Source organism: Elephantulus edwardii, unplaced genomic scaffold (genome assembly GCF_000299155.1).
Source record: "Elephantulus edwardii isolate Elephantulus edwardi_28Jun2011 unplaced genomic scaffold, EleEdw1.0 scaffold00040, whole genome shotgun sequence".
Taxonomy (NCBI): Eukaryota; Metazoa; Chordata; class Mammalia; order Macroscelidea; family Macroscelididae; genus Elephantulus; species Elephantulus edwardii.
In genome coordinates, this window is record NW_006399790.1 from 8,561,785 (window position 1) to 8,582,708 (window position 20,924).

Sequence of the window (20,924 nt, forward strand, 5' to 3'; positions counted from 1 at the left end):
GAGGGTGGAGGGATGGCGCAGGAGAGGAAGGCCTTCTATGAGGTGGATTGATTCAGTGACTGGCATAATTGGGATGGGAGTGTCAGAGACAGTGCGGATGGCACAGGACAGAGCAGAGTTTAGGGCTGTTGTACATAGGGTCGCTATGGGTCGCAGGCGACTCGACGGCACATAACAACAACAAACAACAGACAGTTTTGTAGAAATAGGCTGCCAGGCCTTTCTTCTGCAGTGCTCTTTGGAGAATTCAAACCTACTCCTTGGAGGCAAGGATTCTGAGGCTCCGTCTAACATACTATGGACATGTTGCAAGGAGGGACAGGTCCTTGGAGAGGGACACCATGCTTGGGAGGGTGGAGGGATGGCGCAGGAGAGGAAGGCCTTCTATGAGGTGGATTGATTCAGTGACTGGGATAATTGGGATGGGTGTGTCAGAGGCAGTGTGATTGGCACAGGACAAAGCAGAGTTTAGGGCTGTTGTTGTATGTAGGGTCACTATGAGTCGCAAGCGACTTGATGGCACATAACAACAACAACAACGAAGCAATCATTAAACATACAGCAAGGGGTCTCTATTTGCTTGGAGAAATAGAAGGAGAACTGAAAAATAAGAGTAGGATAGGGAATGTGTGGCTAATTACCTCCATAGCAACTGCCTCCTTTCCTGTGAGACCAGAACTGGGATGGTGCTTGAACATTTTTAATCAATGGTTCCGGAAAAGAATCTTGATCAAAAGGTGGAAAATCTACAACAGAATTTCAGATTCTCCTCGAATCCAGATTTCTGGAGTCAGAGAGGTTGGATTAACTCCAAAAACCATATTGTACTATGAAAATCTTTAAACCTTAAACAAAAATTACCCTCAAAGTCATCATAAAAACCAAACAGTATTTTAGTTTAATTAGTAGGAAAATGTCTGCCTTGGATATTGTGCTTTTTTAAGGAACTATCCATCTGAGATAAACTTGACAATATCATCTTGAAAGATAGATATCTGGCCAGTGAGTTTATGTTAATGGGGTAGGAATGTATACACAACTTCTCATTCAGAATGTAATAGCATGCTTTGTTGTATTCTCAACAACCAACAAAAAATGGCCCTAACTCAACATGACCTTAAACTTTAGCTTTTACATACTTAAGACATTCTTTGGGGAGAATGTATATATGTAAAACTAACACTGGTCCTGGCCTAGTAAAATGAAAATATTACTGTGAAATGTATCTGTAAATATTCAGAAGCTAGACATTCAGAACTGAAGAGCAATGGTGTCTCTCTGGAGACTAAGGTGCATCTGATGCAGGCCATGGTCTTTGCTATCACCTGTTATGCAGCAGAGAGTTGGACAATGACTAAGGAGACTAGAAGGAGAATTGATACCTTTGAGCTGTGGTGCTGGAGAAGAGTATTGAGGGTACCATGCACTGCTGGGAAAACAAACAGATTCATCCTAGAGAGGATTAAACCAGGCTGCTCCTTGGAGGCAAGGATTCTGAGGCTCCATCTAACATACTTTGGACATGTTTTAAGGAGGGACCGGTCCTTAGAGAGGGACATCATGCTTGGGAGGGTGGAGGGACAGTGCAGGAGGGGAAGGCCCTCTATGAGATGGATTGATTTGGTGACTGGGGTAATTGGGATGGGAGTGTCAGAGACAGTGCGATTGGTGGAGGACAGAGCGGAGTTTAGGGCTGTTGTACATAGGGTCGCTATGAGTTGCAAACGACTCGACGGCACATAACAGCAGACATTCAGAAAGGTTTTGTATATATGCTACAATTTTCAGGAATAGTGGTTGTTTTTGTTGTTAGCTGCTGTAGAGTCGAACATGACTCATAGAGACCTTATGAACAGCAGATCTGAACCCTGCCCTATCCTGTGCCATCATCATCATCTCTAATACACTTGAGCCCATTGCTGCAGTGACCATGTCCATCCATCTTGTGGATGGTCTTCGTCTCCTTCATTGACCCACCACATTTCCAAGTGTGATGTTCTATTCCATAGACTAGCCTCTCTTAGCAACATGTCCAGAGTATAAGAGATGAATCTTCACCATCCTTGCCTCCAATGAACACCCTGGTTGCACCTTTTCCAAGCCACAGCTATTTGTTCTTTTGGCAGTATTTGTTTTATTCCCCCTCTAATTATCAACTCTGGTGTAAGTGAACAGGATACACATCTGACCTCTTGTATCAAGTGAATCATCAAGTCCTGTTGACTATAATTCTTAAATATTTCTCAAACATGTTCACTTTGTCCCTTCACAGCTGGCATAAGTCTATTAGTCACTGTTGGCATCTAAATAGGAAATGTTTTTAACTATTCTTCTTCATCTACCCTTGCTCCTTTCTAATTCAAATTCATTCATCCCAAAGCAACCAGAGTGACCTTTCTAAAATGTTACATGAGCTATTCTATCATCCTTCTTAAGTCCCTTCCTTGGCTTTCCATTGCTCTTGGAATAAAATTTAGCATCCTTATACAGAACATAAAATCTAGCGTCATCTGGCCCTCTTCTTCGGCTTTCCCCCAGCCCCCCGTAGTAAGTTTTAAGCACACATTACCATGCATTACGCCTTGCATTAGAAGACTTCACACATAATCTTTTCTACTCCAGGAATTTTCCTTTCCCACATCGCCATTTGGCCAATTTTTACCCATTATTCACTTCTAAGTGAAATAATCACATCTTGTAAGGGGCTTTTTAAGATTCTCCCAGGGAACTAATGATTACTTATTCTCTTAGAAACCTCTTCCTTTTCATCCTAACAGCAATCTCAAAGAAATCTAGAAATTATATGTTAAATGTTTGTCTTCTCCAGTACACTGTAATCTCCATAGTGGCAAAGGCTGAGTGTTGTTTCCTTACTGGGCATTATGAGGGGCTGGCAGATTAACCAATAAACAGGCGTTTGCTCATTGCTGTGTGCCTTCAAATGGGCTCTAAATCATAATGACCTTTTGTACAGCAGAAAGAAACACCACTGCTATCTTGTGCTGTTCTAGGTTGTTGTATGTATCTCTTATGTCCAAGGAGGAAAAGAAAGTAAAGAGGAAAGGAAGGAGTGAGAGGAAAATTCCTGCCTCCAGAGTTCTAGTTATACATTTCTTTCTGAAGTCTTATTACTTTTCCCATTAACACAGTGTGCATTTCTAACTCTACAATGGGGAAAGAACTTTAAAAAATAAGCCATTAGTCTTAAGGTTTGCCTCACATACTTTGGACATGTTGCTAGGAGGTGGTGTTCCTGGGAGAGGGACATGATGTTGGGAAGGGTGGAAGGTTGGCAACCCCTCAACCTATGGACTGACACAGTGACTGTCACAGTGGACTCTTGTGTGTCAGGAAGTGTGAGTATGGCACAGGACAGGACTAGGTTCAGCTCTTTTGTTCATATGGTTGCTATGACTTGATGGCACCTAACAACAACTTAAGTTTCGAATATTAGATAAAGTAATGCAAATATCTGGCCATATTGTCAGGAGGGATCAGCTCTTGGAGAAGAAAATCATGCTGGGAAGAATGAAGGGTCAGTATAGGAGAGGAAGTTATGTTTGAGGTGGTGAGGTTGGCTCAGAGTAGGGCAAGGTTCAGAACTGTTGCTCATAGAATCACTATGAGCCATTGTCAATATGACAGCACTTAACAACAAAAACCTGGCAAATGTGTACCGTATCCAACCTTTTAACTGACCCTCCAGCAGGTTTTCAGAGGCAATAAATCCCATCTTTCTCCCATGGAGCTAGCTGCTGAGTTTGAACCTCATACTTTTATGTTGGCAGTGCAATTTCTTGCCCCTAAGCCATTAAACAACGGTGTTGTTATTGTTCGGTGTTGTTACTGTTGGGTTACTGAATCAGAACTAGCTCATAGCTGACCTCCAGCAGATTTTCAGAGGCTGTAAAATCTCATGGCAGAAGATTACCCATCTTCCTCCTACAAAGCAGCTGGTGGATTCGAACCAGGTGCCTTGCAGTGGCAGCACAACTCCTTACCACTAAGCCACCACAGAACCTACAGATCAAATCTATTAAGAATATGAATTTATTTTTTTCTTTTAAATTATACTATTTTTGAATAAATGTTGCTTTTGTACAGAACCTAATTGTAAAGTTATGGACGGAGGACCTACAATGAGACATTAATGTCCCAATTTCATTACTCTATATGCTCCCCAAAGAAGTTAGTGTATCTAATTTCTTGCCAAAATTTGGTTTTTATTTAATACTTTTTGAATTGGTCTTACAGTTCAGCTTTTTGTTTTGCTATTTCTTTCTAGCCTCCAAATAGTTGCTTTCATGCTAACAACTATTGCTTAACTCATGTGAATTTATTTTGTATGGAAGTAAGCATCTTCCTGTATGAAGAATACCATTATATGCTTTATTTTTTTCATTTCTCAAATATTTCTAATCTTTATAAAGGAGCCATTTGCAAAGTAACCTTGGCTTTACAATAAAAAAGGGCAATAAATATTTCTTGGACTTCTAAGTGGTCTCTCAAGATCTTTGCAGGAAGTTATTCAAAGTTTTATTATATAAACTCATCCTTTTTGGGAACTCTGGGCCAGAAATACTAAAATTTCCTCATACGTAATTGTCACATCAAATTAGATCTTAATGTTCTGTTCTCAGCTTTAAAAAAAAAGGTGACTAACTCTCTAATCAAGATTTTTATGATGTTTTGATTGGTCTGACCTTTTCAAGTCGACTAAATGTTATTGATTTCAAAATAACTTTCAACAAATTCTTTGTGATTAGCTATCTCTAGATTGTCCCAAAAGGAAAGAACTACTTCAGCCAACAGTTTATGGGAGCGAATACTGACAGGCAGCTTTTTTTCTACATCAGTTGAATGTTAAAGTAGAAATAGGGTGGCTCAACTTGTTGCTGTGTAATTGTGGCAGGTAGGGGTGGTGAAGCATATACAAGAGTGAAGAAACAAATTTCTTGTCCCCAACTTGGTACCTCCCTGATCTTGAATTATACTACTGACTATAAGGGCTTATGTTTTCTCTTCTTTGAAAGAAGTAGCTGGACAAAAATTCTTTCTAAAACTATCCTAGATCTAAAACTATTTCCAAGACTTTCCTAGGTCTCAAATTAATTCTAAGATTTTCCTAGGCATAAAATAATTTCCAAGACTTTGCTAGGCCTAAAATTCTATTGCATATAAAAGAAAATGAATGGAATAAGGAAAAAAATAAGAGGTAAAAATAAAAACCAACCCAAATTCTTGGCTTGTTTTTGCTGTTATTTGACATAAAAACCACATCTCACATTTCATTCTTTGATCTCATTAGAGCCTATTAGAAAGAACAATATCGCATCCTGTCAGACATAAAACCTTGCTCCCACGTAGTTTGGAAACTGTACAGCACATTGGATATTTTCACATGTGTGTGAAACGTTGAACGTGTCCTTTAGATCATAATCATTCATATACATAAGAGTTCACATTAGAGTTTATATTTTCACTCAGTTTCTCACATCAAAACTTATGAAATTTTTGCAATATTGTCTCCTCTGTCTCATTATATAGTCAATACTATTCCATTGGAATCAATGGATATGAATGTGATAGTGTTTGAAAAAAACCCTTTTTTAACATGTAAATATTAATATACAAAATATTTAAGTCTTCTGAATTAACTAGTATTTGAAACTATTATTTAACTGAAAAGGTTTTCCAGAATCATTTCACTAAAATAATTTTTTCCCCTGTTTTCATCGCAGACACCATCTTACAGCATTGTTAAAAGTTTACATAGAAAGAAATGAAGGAAATCCTCACACCTGGATGTTTGTAAAGGAAGAATAAATTGTTAAGATTTATTTTGGTGATGCCTCAGGAGTTGCAATGAATTGAGTCATAGCAACTACTGTTTGACTATAGAAAATCACCTTTTAAAAAGAGTTCACGTGGGGAAGAAAAGGGAATAAAGCAGTCAGTCTATAGATCAGAAGAGTTTGTACTTTAGTCTAAAAATGGATGACATTTTCTTGAGGAGGAAAATGCCATAATTTATCTATGAAGAGTAAGGATTTGGATATAGTTAAAATTCCTTGTGGAGTATGCCAAATTGAGGAGGGATAAACAGTAACTTTGATTATGACAAGTATCAAACAAAGGAGAACTGAGATTTTCCATTTCAAAAATTTGCCCTAACAATCTATTCAATCTACTCTTAGAGTAAGTCATCATTGCACTTCAAAGAATATAACTGCTCTTTCATTAAGTCATATTGTTGTTACTAGTGTATTCAGTTGATTCACATTCAAAAGGACCCTAAATGACAAAGTACAACAGTCCCTTGGGATTTTAATAGGAACAGGTCAGGTGTTTTCTATCACAAAGCCACTCAAGCCAAAAAGTCACTGCTGTCCATCATTTGGTCTCCTACGCAGTAAATCTTAATGCAAGGGGACTGTTCATCCAGTGGAGCTGCTAGTGAATTCAAACCATTTGTGCAGTCTTTCAGTTAGTGGCACAGCAGACTATGTCACCCACGATGGTGGGTTTGAATTGCCCACCTTTCAGGAAGTGTCAGGTGTTAAAATGTTGTGCAAACCAAGCTCCTTTTAGTTCACGTCTTAAAAAAACCAAACAAAACACAAAAAACAAACTCCAAAACAAACAAACAAAAAACCCCAACCCTAACTTAAAACCAAAAGTCCAATCCCAAAGCACCCTTCCCTCTAACTCCTGCCTGACCCTATGAGACTGTCAGTCCCACAGGAGCAGACTGACTGCTCATCTTTCTCTAGAGGAGCTGTGGGTGGACCTTACCCACCAGTAAGGTGCCACCCTGGGGTTAGCAGTGCAGATTTTTATAGACTAGGCCATCAGGTAAATATGCAGGGATGAGTTCTATCTCTATACCTTTTCAAGCTATATACAGAACAGACTATCTGGGATGCTGGGCTGTATGAGAAGTATAGCATCAGGATTGGAGGAAGACTCATCTACAGCCTGAGTTATGCAGATGACAAAACCCTGCTTGCTGAAATTGAGGAGGACCTGAAGTGCTTGCTGCAGAGGTCAAGGACTGCAGCCTTCAATATGGATTGAAGCATAACATCAAGAAAACAGAGATTCTCACCACTGGGCCAACTGGCAGCACCATGATAGATGATGAAGAGATTGAGATTATTAACAGCTTTAGTTTGCTTGGCTCCACAATAAACACTTTTGGCACCAGCAGCCAGGAAATTAAAAGATGTATCTGCAATAGGAAAGTCTGCTGTGAGAGACCTCTCTTAAGTACTGAAGAGCAATGATGGAGACTAAGGTGTGCCTGATACAGGCCATGGTCTTTGTAATCACTTGTGATGCATCAGAGAGCTGGACAATGACTAGGGATGATAGGAGGAGAATTGATGCCTTTGAACTGAGGTGTTGGAGAAGAGTATTGAATATATCATGGATTGCTAAGAGACCAAACAGGTTCCTCCTGGAGAAAGTTAAACCAGGCTGCTCCTTGCAGTCAAGGATTCTGAAGCTTTGTCTGACATACTTTGCAAATGTTGCAAGGAGGGACCAGTCCTTGGAGAGGGACATCATATTTGGAAGGGTGGAGGGACAGCACAGGAGAGGAAGACTCTCTATGAGATACATTGACTCAGTGACTGGAGTCATAGGTGGTAGGTGTGTCAGAGGCAGTGCAATTGGCACAGGATAAAGGGTTTAGGGCTGTTGTACTTAGGTAACAACAACAGGCCACCAGAGCTCACGTAGAGGTAGACTGTCACAACGATTAAGACGATGGGCTCAGGAGACAGACAGGCAATGGAAAAATCTAGCTGTATGCTTTAAAAATATTCACTTGGAGCTCTGGTGGCCTAGTGACAAGAAACTGCACTGCAATCCCAGGGATGCATGGTTTTAATCCATCAGATGCTCCACTAGAGAAGGAGGGGCAATCTCTGCCAGTCAGATCAGATTTGATGGTAGGTAGATAAATATATATATTCACTAAAGGCCCCATTGAGGTTCATTTTATCCATCTTGAAAATGTTGGTAACATTCATGATGTTTAGTCCTTAGGTTTGTTGAAAGGATAAAGAACAGGCACCAAGCAGCTTCTTCCCAAAAAAAGGTAGTGACTATTGCTACCATTGCCATTAGTATTACTTAAATGTTGTTGCTGTTATGTACCATCAAGTTGGAAACAACTCATAGCAGACCCTCCAGCAGGTTTTCAGAGGCAGTATAATCACACAAGAAGAGAATGACCATCCTCCCACAGAGCAGCTGGTGGATTCGCACTGTGTGCTTTCCAGTTGGAAGCACCACTCCTTACCACTATGCCACTAGAGCTCGAGGATGTGGCAATACAAATTTTCCCAAAGTGCAAATATATGGTACTTATTTAGTTATCATAGGAATCAAAGGAATATGGGACAAAATTTCCAAAGGGGATCATCAAAGGGGTTGACTAGGAATTCCCGTAGGTCTCGAAATCTTACTTCTTGTAGTTATGTGCCATTGAGTTGTCTGCAAGTCACAGTGACCCTGTGTACAACAATTCTAAACTCTGCTCTATCCTGTGCCAAACTCATTGTCTCCAACACACCTACCTCGATTACCCCAGTCACTGAATCAGTCCACCTCATAGAAGGTCTTCCTCTCCTGCACTGTCCCTCCACCCTCCCAAGCATGATATCCCTCTCCAAGGACTGGTCCTGCCTTGCAACATGTCCAGAGTATGTCAGACGAAGCTTCAGAAACCTTGACTCCAAGGAGCAACCTGGTTTAACCCTCTCTGGGATGAACCTGTTTGTTCTTCTGGCAGTCCATGGTATAGTCAATACGCTTCTCCAGCTCCACAGTCAAAGGCATCAATTCTCCTTCTATCCTTCCTAGTCATTTTCCACCTTTCTGATGCATAGCAAGTGATTGCAAAGACTATAGCCTGGATCAGGTGCACCTTAATCTCCAGAATGACATCATTGCTCTTCAGAACTTTGGAGAGGTCTCTGACAGCAGACTTGTCCAATGCAATTTGTTTTTTAACTTCCTGACTGCTGGTACCAAGAGTGCTGATTGTGGAGCCAAGCAAACTAAAGCTGTTAACAACCTCAAACTCTTCTCCATCTATCATGGTACTGCCAATTGGCCCGATGGTGAAAGTCTTTGTTTTCTTGAGGTTGAGCCTCAATCCATATTGAAGGCTGTAATCCTTGACCCTCTGCAACAAGCATTTCAGGTCTGCCTCGGTTTCGCAAGCAGAGTTGTATCATCTGCATAACTCAGGCTGTTGATGAGTCTTCCTCCAATCCTGATGCCACATTCATCCTTATAGAGCCTAGCCTCTAGGATAATCTGTTCTACATATAGTTTGAAACGGTATGGAGATAGGACACATCCCTGTTATACACCCTTTCCAATTTTGAACCATGAAGTGTTTCTTTGCTCTGTTCTGACGACTGCCTCCTGGTCCAAGTGTAGGTTTCACATACGCATGATCAAGTGTTCTGGGATTCCCATTCCTCTCAGTCAGCCACCGTTTGTTGTGTACTCAGAGAATATAAAAGATTCTAGAGTAGAGAGGGGAGAGGGGGTGACTAGAGAGGCAGTTTCTTTACAGTTGATGTAAAGTATCAGTCACTGTCAGTGGGGTCAGCCTGCTACTTTCTTCATGTCAAGTGTAAAGACTAGAAGTTTCAGTGGGACTGTTGCAAAGGTTAGCAGGTGTGGTTTGTTGCGCTTCAAATAGCTTCTTCACACCTGGGAAATGTGAAGCATGTATGTCAGCACAGCAAGAGAGAGATTAACGAGGGAGGGAGGGCACAGGGCTAAGAAGGCATTAAGTGTGTGTCATGAAGCAGATGTAGACTACATGGAAGAGAAAGCCCACTGGGAGAGGTTTTAAACTCTTCTCCAAGAGAGATTCTCTGGGCAATGCGTATTCTGAAAGATCGTGTGGTGTAAGGGGACAGTGACAAGTCAAAGGGTGCTTCTCACCATCTCGGGCACTGAGTCAGTATCCCAACTGGGAAGCTACGAACACACACCTAGAAGTACACCATTGTAAGCCTTAGCTTTATATATGTTTCTTTTTTATTGTACAAAAAGGATTTTTATTATTAATTTTAATGAAAATATGGAGATTTTGGATTTCCATTCATTCATTGTTGCATTTTTCTCCCTGCCCACCCCTCCCCCCTAGTTAACTCTTCTCTTTGTAAAGTAAAATTCTTTCATTGTTATACAGTCCCTTCCCCCCAAGTCCACTCCACTATGAAGACTTCATTCTATACTCATGTCATGACAATAATACCTAATCATATATACTTTTCCAACAGTTCTCTCTCTCATCTGTTTCAATGCAGTATACATAATTTTTATCTTTTTCAAACAATAATCATGTAAAAATGCCATCCCTGTCCTTTTATCTCACAACTCTTCCTTGCCTACTTTGTCACTCTTTTTCCCTCATTACTATCAAGTTAGAATTGACCCACAGCTGACCCTCCATTAGGTTTCCTAGGCCGTAAATCCCATTGAAGGCAATTGTCCATCTTTCTGCTTAGAGAGACTGGTTTATTAGTATTGCCAGAAAGATGTGGCCTCTGAGTTAGTAGGGCATTTCCCCAAGAGCTAAGTCACCACAGCTCACTCCTTTGTTACCTGGTGACCAAATCATAAGAAGCCCAAGAGGTGGGTAGTCAGACAGGCCACTCACTACAAGGTGTGTTTGAGAGTTGGGAACGAGTGCTGTTGCCTTTGATTGAAAGGTTGGCTTTTGACTGGACACTGAGGCAGTGCATGTAACTGATAGTGAGTTTACGTACTACTGGATGCTTCCTAAGAAAATGAAGTCATTGGAAGTGTGGCATTTTCACCAAAGGGCAATGCTCAAAAATAACCCTTGAAAGAAAAGGAGGCAGATGTTCAACCAAGTTTGAAATGTGTGTTCTGTTCTGTTGGTTTGTTACAACAAAAAACAATCATAAGTAATATTTTCAGAGCACATAAATAATGGGACCACATCATAGCTTAATAGAGCACTGACAAATTGAATTCCTAGAAGATTCAATGTTTGAGCTGTCATATGAAATAAAGTTGACCTTATGCAATGAATTAATTTCCAATACAGAGTGAAGTGGAAAAAAACCCCTTCACATGCTCTTACCTCAAATCAGTACAAAGAGGTCAATAATGAGACATGACATGATTTTTATATTATGAGAATTAGTTAAAAATATAATGCATGTAAGTAATATTTTGTAAACTCTACTAGAATCTATAGTTTTACACCTTATTGTTCATTCTCATTCACATTTCCCCCTTTACTTTTTAAAAGTCATATCCAAAAATGCTGCACTGATTTAAAGAGAAGTTGAAAAATAGTTGTTGATTAAAGAGTCTTACATGGGGAAGATCTATTTTAATACTAGATTTTGGTTTATTTTAGTTTCCTTTTCAGGAAATTTATTCCTTATGGATAAAACATTATCTACTTCAAAATCATGACATGATTAGGGTTTAGGGTAGTTCCCTTTAGGATATTGCAAAATAGAAAGTCTTAATTTTGGGAAGCCACAAATATTTTCATCATAAGTAATTGTCAAACTGATTCATTGCTATCAAGTTGGTTCCGATTCATAGCAATTCTCCATCAGGCTTCTGAGGCTTTAAACCTTTACATGAGGAGACTGTTCACCCTTCTCCTACAGAGCAGCTGGTGGATTCCAACTGCTGATCTTTTGATTAGCAGCTTGACTTGTCACAGACTACACCAACAGTGGATTCTGGTATTGACTTCATTGACAGCATCTCTAGAGAAAGTCTATTTCACCAAATGAGATCATTTTCAAAGGTACGGTAGATATGGATTAAAGCATATCTCCCCAAAATAACACCATGACATCCTAACCGCTACCTTTAAAGTTTTTATATTGTAATACAATATATATAGAACAGTATGTGTAGACCTCTGGTGGCCTAGTGGTAAGAAGCTGTGCTGCAATCCCTTAAGGTGCTCGGTTCGAATCCACAAGCTGCTCTGTGGGAGAAGGATGGGCAATCTCTGATTGACTGCCTCTGAAAACCTGCCAGAGAGTCAGCTATAGGTCGGTTTGATTCATTGGTACATAGTAACAACAGTATGTGTTTATGTACTTACTAATGCTTGAAGGATGTATTACTGTGTGTCTTAGATTTTTTTTATTGTTGCTAGGACAGAAATGCGAGAGAAGGATGGGTAATCTCCTCCAGCGATTCACTGCCTCTGAAAACCTGCTGAAGGGTCAGCTATGGGTCGGTTCTGACTCTATGGTATACAACAACAGGACAGAAATAACACAAGCATGTGGCTCTAACAAGCCAATTTTTTTTCTCACAGTCTGGGAGATTAACAAGTCCAAACTCAAGGTCCTATCTGTAGGAGACACTTTTCTATCTGCTCTCGAAGATGATCTTTGTCTCTTTCCAGCTTCTGGTTTTGGGCCTCTCCGCAATTGCACGTAGCATGTTCTGACTGTTCTGACATGGTGACCCTGTGGACAACAGATCTGAGGCTTGTCCTATCCTGTGCCATCCTTTGAAGCCACCATATCTGAGCCCGTTGTTACAGCCACTGTGTCAGTGCTTCTTGTTGATGATCTTCCTTTCTTTCACTGATCCTCACCTTTCCCAGCATGCTCTTTTCCCACACACTGACCCCTCCTGAACACATGCCTAATGTATGTGACATAGACAACATTTCAGCATCATTCCTGCCCTCTGAGGAGCAACCTGGTTGCAGTTCCTTCAGGCTAGGTTGGGTTTTGTTTTCCTTTCAAAGGCCCACAGGATATTCTGATACAATTCAAGGACATTGATTCTTCAGTCTTTATTAATTGTCTAATTTTTATATACATATTAAAAAACCAGAAAATACCATGGCTTGGATCAGATATACCTTAGTGTTTAAAAAGACACCCTTACTCTTTAGCACTTTGGAGAGGCCCATTGACAGATTTCCCAATTGCAACATATCTTTACATACATAGGTACATAGGGTTTTCAGAGGCCTGCTATTTCAGAAGTGGATGGCCAACCCTTCTTCCTAGTCTGTCTCAATGTGAATGTTCAGATTTAGAGAAGTATTAGACCCGCAAGTTAAAGGTATATCCCTTACTGCGGAGTTAACTTTAGTGTCAGTGTTGTCCCTGCCTTTCTCACATGCACCTTTACGCACTTATTTCCTGCTTCACCATCCCACAGGATATTCATCCACTTCTACCCCCTCCCTTCACCAGCCCTCCATCTAATAACTTATATATGAAGCTTCCATGGCTTCTGTGATTTCAAACACATCAGCTGATGGTAGTTCCTTATGTTGGGATCAGTGTCTCTGAAGTTTAGTCACAATATTTATCGGTCAAAGGTGATGCATCCTGTAGAATTGCTGTGTAGATAGGCTGGTTTCAGAAGGGGTCGTGGTACTAGAGATATTGTAGCTGATGTTAGATGGATCTTGGCTGAAAGCAGGGAATACCAGAGGAATGTCTATCTGTGTTTCATTGACTATGCAAAGGCATTTGACTGTGTAGATCATAACAAACTATGGCTGACTCTGAGAAGAATGGGAATCCCAGAACACTTGATCGTTCTAATGCGAAACTTATACTTGGACCAGAAGGCAGTCGTCAGAACAGAGCAAGGGAACACTGCATGGTTCAAAATTGGGAAGGGCGTACGCCAGGGATGCATCTTATCTCCATACCTTTCCAACCTATATGCAGAACAGATTATCCGGGAGGCTGGGCTCTATGAGGAGAAATGTGGGGTCAGGATTGATGGACGATTTATCAACAATCTGCGTTATGCGGATGACACAGCCCTGCTTGCTGAAACTGAAGAGGACCTGAAGCGCCTGCTGCAGAGTGTCAAGGACTGTAGCCTACAATATGGATTGAGGCTCAATGTCAAGAAGACAAAGATTCTCACCACTGGACCAATTGGCAGCATCAGGATGGATGGTGAAGAGATTGAGATTGTACACAGCTTTAGTTTGCTTGGCTCCATAGTCAACAGTCTTGGCACCAGCAGCCAGGAAATTAAAAGGCGCATTGCCATGGGAAAGTCTGCTGGTAGGGACCTCTCCAAAGTGCTGAAGAGCAGTGGTGTCTCTCTGGAGACTAAGGTACGTCTGATATAGGCCATGGTCTTCGCAATCACCTGTTATGCATCAGAGAGTCGGACAATGACCAAGGAGGATAGAAGGAGAATTGATGCCTTTGAGCTGTGGTGCTTGAGAAGAGTATTGAGAATACCATGGACTGCTAGGAAAACAAACAGATTTGTCCTGGAGAGGGTTAAACTGGGTGGCTCCTTGGAGGCAAGGATTCTGAGGCTCCGTCTAACTTACTTTGGACATGTTGTGAGGAGAGACCGGTCCTTAGAGAGGGACACCATGCTTGGGAGGGTGGAGGGATGGCGCAGGAGAGGAAGGCCTTCTATGAGGTGGACTGATTCAGTGACTGGGATAATTGGGATGGGAGTGTCAGAGATAGTGCGATTGGCACAGGACAGAGCGGAGTTTAGGGCTGTTGTACATAGGGTCGCTATGAGTCGCAGGCGACTCGACGGCACATAACAACAACAACAACATATCTTTGCATTTCCAAACTGTTGCTATCATGGGTGTGGATTATGGATCCAAGTAAAATGAGTTTGTTGAAACCTTCAGTCTTTTTTTCCATCTATCATGATGTTGTCTAATCATCTGGTGATTAGAACTTTTGTTTCCTGGATGTTGAGATACAACTGGTATTTAAGGCTGTAGTCTTTAATCCTCTGTAGTGACTGGCTTCATGTCTTCATAACTTCCTGCAATTAAAGTTGTGTCATCTGCATAATGCAAGTTGTTGATGAGCCTTCCTCTAATCCTGATGTCACATTCCTTTTCATAGAATCCAGCTTCTCAAATGATTTGCTTAGCATGCAGACTGAATAGGTGTGGAGAAAGGCTATAACCTTGACATACACGCTTCGTAATTTTCAACCATGTTGTGTTCTCTTGTTCTGTTAGGCCAACTGCTTCTGGGTCTATGTATAGCTTTTGTTGTTGTTGATTTCCATCGAATTGAGCATGACTCATAGTGACCCTATGAACAAAAGGCTTGAAGCCTTTCTATAACTATTGTCATTTATCAAACTTGATAGAGTTTCCATAGGCATGTTGTTTAGGACGAGAAAGCCACTCCTGCTTCCAAACCTGTCAAACTGGGAGCTCCACCCAACACTGTCCACCATGGGCAACCATTATGGCATTTGACACCCTAATGGCACAAGGTTCAGCAGCATAACAAACCCAGGTTACCTCAGTACCAAAGAGTGCTGTACGACTGAGAAGAATGATCCTCCAGAATATAACAACATGAGGCTCGAGGGCCTGCAGGCCCAACACGATGCTTAAATCACAAAACAGCCAGATATTCTACCCGACCCTCAACCAGAACAAGCACACTCATCTTAAAAATTCCTGCTGTGTCGCCCATGGGCACAGTTAAGTACTACGGAATTCCCATTCTTCTCAATATTAAACATAGCTTCTTATACGCACTCAGATGCCTTTGCATATTCAATAAAACACAAGCAAGCATATTTCTGGTACTCTTTAACTGTCAGCCAAGGTGTGTGTGACATCAGCAATGCTATCTCATATTCCATAGCCTCTTCTGAATCCAGCTTCAATCTGTAGAAGTTTCCTGTTGATGTACTTTTCCAGCTGCTTTTCACTAATCTTTAGGAATATTTTTAAGATCGTGGATGAGATAGATGGATTGATACAGTAACTGGGGTAATGGATGCTAGTGTGTTGGAATCAGTGAGACCGGCTCAGGACTGGTAAGGGTTTAGAGTTGCTGTATATAGGGTAGCTATGTGTCACAGATGACTCGATGGCATGTAACAAAAATATTATATTTTTGCATGATTTCTATACTCCTTTGGATAAACTTTTGCTGGAATGGGAACAAATAAAGATGATGACTGGTCAGTTGTCCAGGTAGCTGTCTTCTGTATTTGTTGGCAGAGACTGATGAGCAGATTCATGGCTGCATCTGTTTGTTAAAACATGCCAATTGGCATCCCATTAATTCCTAGGCCCTAATTTTACCAATGCCTTCAGTACAGTTTCAACTTCTTCCTTCTTAATGTGCTACTTTTTTCAATGATTCAGGGTCCACCAATTCTTTGGGGTAAAGTGACTCTTCTTTTGATGCTGCTTGTATCATTCAAGCATTGCTCATTGAATCACTGCAACTCGAGGTTTAAATTGTTTTTTCTATTCTTTCAGCTTGAGAAATGCCAATCTTATTCTTCCCTTCTGCTTTCCTAAGTCCAGCTCTTTACTTTTTTTTTTTTTTAAGGACCAGACTGACTTTTTTTAAAAATTTCTTTTTTTTAAATAAATTTTCATGAACATTTACAGAGATTTTGGATTTCCATTCATTCATTGTTGCACTTTTCATCCTGCCCACCCAGTTTGCTCATTCTTTAGAATACTGTTTACCTAGTCTTTTCAACCTGCCCTTTAAAAATCTTCTGTTCATCCCCATAACTTCAGCATTTCTTCCCTTTGCTTTGGATTTTGCATTCTAACGCAAGTTTCAGAGTTTCTTCCGATACCTAGTGTGGTCTTGTCTTTGTTCATAGATGTTGCCCTTGATGTCATGCCATAGTTCATCTGGGCTTTGGTCATTAGTGTTCAATGCATCAGGTCTATCCTTGAGATGATTTCAGGTGGAATAGACACATTCTGCTTCATGTGGATCTGTTTTCATTTTCAATTTGATCTTGCACATGAGTAATTGATAGCCTCTATCTTTCTCCATTTGTGTGTGTTTCTCTGGCTAATCTATTCCTTTCAGATAGCAAAAATAATTGTTTAAACAGAAAAATAACTGATATGAGTCCTCTGGTCTTAGGAGAACAATCTCTTCTATACATTACCCAGATAACATAAAGGTCTTGGTAAGTTAACAGTAACTAGCTGAGTGAAGCTCACTTGATCCAAGGTTGCCAGTACCTGTATGAGTATTGGGAGTCACTTGGATTTATATTGCTGAATGTCAAGGTTAACATCCCTTCCCATCTTGTTACTGTCTTAAAATCAATAAAACTATTTTTATCGTAGGAGTACGCAATGAGGGTTGCAGAGTGGATTATATTTGGGGGTAGGGTGTGGGGTTTGGGGAGGTGCGGGGGGATTGTGTACCAATGAGGGAGTTTTTCTTTTGCTTTTCAAGGAGAGGAGCAAGGGGGGGAGGGGGGAGGGGTCTGTGCCAGGAGAAGGGTGCAACAATGAATGAATGGAATTCCAAAATCTTTGTAGATGTTCATTGAAAAGAAAAATAAACAAACTAAATTAAAAAAAAATCAATAAAACTGTATCTTTTATCAGGTAAATAACTGCCTTTGTGAACCCCCCCAAAAAACCTCCCAAACCTAATTTAAATAAAAACAAACAAACAAACAAAACAAACAACCTAGTCTATATCTATTAGGCCTCATTACCATAATAAAAAATCCTCTTCCAAGTTAAGTATATCAGTACCATTGTGCATTGGAAAATCTGCTAATATATCAAAGGCTACAAATAGACAAACCTTTTTAAAAGACTAAGGACATTTCAGACATGCTAGCGCAAGTCAGGTTTACTTTTTATAAAATAATAGCTCTCATAAATTTGTGCAAAGATATTAAAACATTTTTATTACATATTGTCGAATATGAGAATTATGCCTATCTCTAAAATTCCTTCATTTCTTAAAACTATTATTATTACCTAATCTTATTGCAATCCCATGACCCAAAAGATTCTATCCTTCAAATATTAAAGTGATGGGTCCATTTTAACGAATTTACTATGAGATTATAAATTGATATTCACTCACTCACTCCTACAGAGCCTGAAGTGACTCATAGCTGACCTTCCGTTTGGTTTCTAAGGCTGTAAGTTGTACAGAAATTGCCCATGTTTCTCCTGCAGAGTGACTGGTGGATTCCAACTACCAAAAAAGGTGCAGCCTTTGCATTTGCATCACATCTCCCTATGTACTATACCACCAGAGTTCCCCAAGTCATTATTAGAAGCCCTGATATTAGACAAACGTGGGAATTATAAAAGCAATATATAATTAATAATATACCTGTATTTCCATACAGTATTTCCATTATTTGGTCAACTTTGAACTTTCCCCAAGCCCTAATATGTCTGATACCTTTTGCAAAGGAGGCTGGTATTTAGAAATGTTAATGATCTGGCCCCAAACCATGCAGTTAGTGAATGGTGGGACAAAGACTTAAACCCAGGTTCCCAGAATCCAGTCCACAAGATTCCCTTCCTTTCCTTCTCAATGCTGTTTTTGGGGTCAGAAAACATGGCATTGAACTGATACCTGAGTAGAATTGAAGCCATATTTAAAAAAGGGGGGGGCGGAAATCCCACTCATAGCTCCAGAACATGAAAATGTGATAGAATTCCTCAGAGCTTGTGTTAAAGAATAAACAAGTCAATATCTTTTTTAGGCTCTTCATACCCGGGCGGTAGCATTTCCTAAATTGCTTTCCATAGACAACTATCACTGCATGATGCTTCACCGTAAGAGCTTTGATGGTTAAGCAAGTGTGAGAAATGATACACACAGTATGTCCCTCTCGAGGATTCCTAATTTTCACCCACAGAGCTGATTGTCCCTAAGAGAGAGTTACTCCGGTGCACTCAAAAATGTGTATCTGCTCATTAAAGTGGGACTCAAAGAACATGAGTGCTCTCTGGAGTCCAGCTCTCACTGCTAAGAAAAATATATACAAATACACATGGAGTTGATTGTCATGATTCATATTTCTCATTTGCAAATCTGCTTACTTGCTAAAACGGAATTGTAACCCCAAAATCAATATGTCACACTTTTGTGGTCCTTTGTGGACATGTGCACATTCCCAGCTGAGGCCCTATTGACTAATTCAATGTGCGTGGGCTTTTTATAGACCAGAACATAACTGTCTCCAATAATGAGTATCGAACAAATCTCAAAGGTTTTATTTCTTTGGTTAATGGAAACATAATGAATTCTGGGCCATATCAAACTTAGGGAAAAGAAAGGGAAAGAATATAACAGGTTCATATGACATCATAGCCAATTTCACAAATTGCCTCATAATACCTTGCCTTGTCTTCTTCAGGTCTATTTTTTTAAAGAAATATTTAAAAAAATTGAAAATATAGCCAAGACTTAAGATGTGATTTCACCAAGTTGCTGCAGTTAAATATAATTCATTCATTTTAATGCCGATAAAATATATTCCATCCTATAACTTCACAATACTTTATTCCTCCTTTGCCCCACTGAGTAACAAGAGGTTTTAAGCCCTCCATCATGGAGAGTTTCAGTATGAACACTGTCACATAAGAAGTTTTGTTACAGGTATAAGGGAGACAGACTGGGGAAAAATATTTGGTAATAATATGTCTGATAAGGGACTTATTTATAGAATTTATAAAATACTTGAGCACCACAACAAGATAAAGGTAGATAATCCAGTTGAAAAAATTGGCACAGGATATGAACAGACACTTCACCAAAGAAGACATTCAGATGGCCAACAAATAAGTGAAGAAATGTTCAAGAACCCTATCTCTAAGAGAGAGGCAAATCAAAAGAACTATGAGATAATCATCTCACCTCAGTAACAATAAATAGCAAAGTTCAACAGAGCAGCAAACAAATGCAGGCGAAGGTGTGGAGAAACTGTAACCCTTATTCACTGTTGCTGGGAGTGTAAAATAGTGCAACCACTATGGAAGGCAGTATGGTGCTTTCTCAAAAAGTTGCAAATAAAATTCCATTTGACCTGACCCAGCAATTCCAGCACTGGGAATACATACACTAAAGAAACGAAAACTGCCACACTAACAGATAGATGCATACTCATGTTTATTGTCACTTTGTTCAGAACAGCAAAGTGATGGAAGCAACCCAAGTACCCATGAACAAGTGAATGGATAGAGAAGCTGTGGTACATACACACAATGGAATACTATGCAGCATTGAAAAACAAGAAACTCAAAATATTATACAAAATGGGTGACCCTGGAGGACTTGATACTGAGTGAAATATCTCAGTCACAAGAGAACAGATACTGCCTAATGTGACTATTATAAAACAGGACTGACATTGGGTTTGGGAGAAACTAAAAAAAGAGGAGATAAATAATGAATACTGAATTTAAATAAATGAAAGAACTGTCTAAAAGAAATGTGCTTAGATATTATTTGCATTACAGTCCAGAACAAGAGGTGCATAGCAAAGTAGACTGGGGGTGAGGGTGGGGAGAGAGGAAATTGTACAACATGGAACAATCTTTTCAAAGAAAAAAGTAAACGAAGTAGGGAAGAAAATGTGCAACAATGAATAAATGGAAATCCAAGTTTTCTGTAAGATTTCATTAAAATATAAATGAGCAATTAAAAACATAAATGAAAAAATTTAAAAAAGAATTTTTGTATCCAGAGAAGTACTTCTGAGGACAGATACTTAGAAGTTTACTTAACTTTTAAATACTCAACTAACTTGTTATAATGTTTACCAACGTGACCAAATCAATTTCTATTCCAGCCTGCATACTTTCTCAAATTCCTCAGTTATATTCACACACTTTATTAAAGTAGACCTATTTTATAGTTTTTACTGTTTCTGAAAATACAAGGCAAACATATTTCATTTCCTTATTCAGTTGATGTCTCTATTTCTGTCTGTCTGTTTATCCTTCCTCACTAGCCAGGAGGCTTCATAGGTGGTGAAAGAGCAGCATTCAACTGAGGAATTCTTTACTGGAACCCAGAAGTCCAGTTGATGGACTTTCTTGTAGATTAAAGAATGTTTCCATACAGATTAAGACTCAGAAACTGAGCGTATTT

General features: G+C 39.8%; 1 protein-coding gene across 1 annotated transcript in view; it reads left to right on the forward strand.

Annotated features, from left to right (window-relative positions):
- The window catches only part of LOC102861291 (interleukin-1 receptor accessory protein-like 1-like), a 1,697,309-nt gene that overhangs the window by 1,323,686 nt on the left and 352,699 nt on the right, over positions 1 to 20,924 (forward strand). The gene's annotated exons all lie outside the window — the stretch shown is intronic.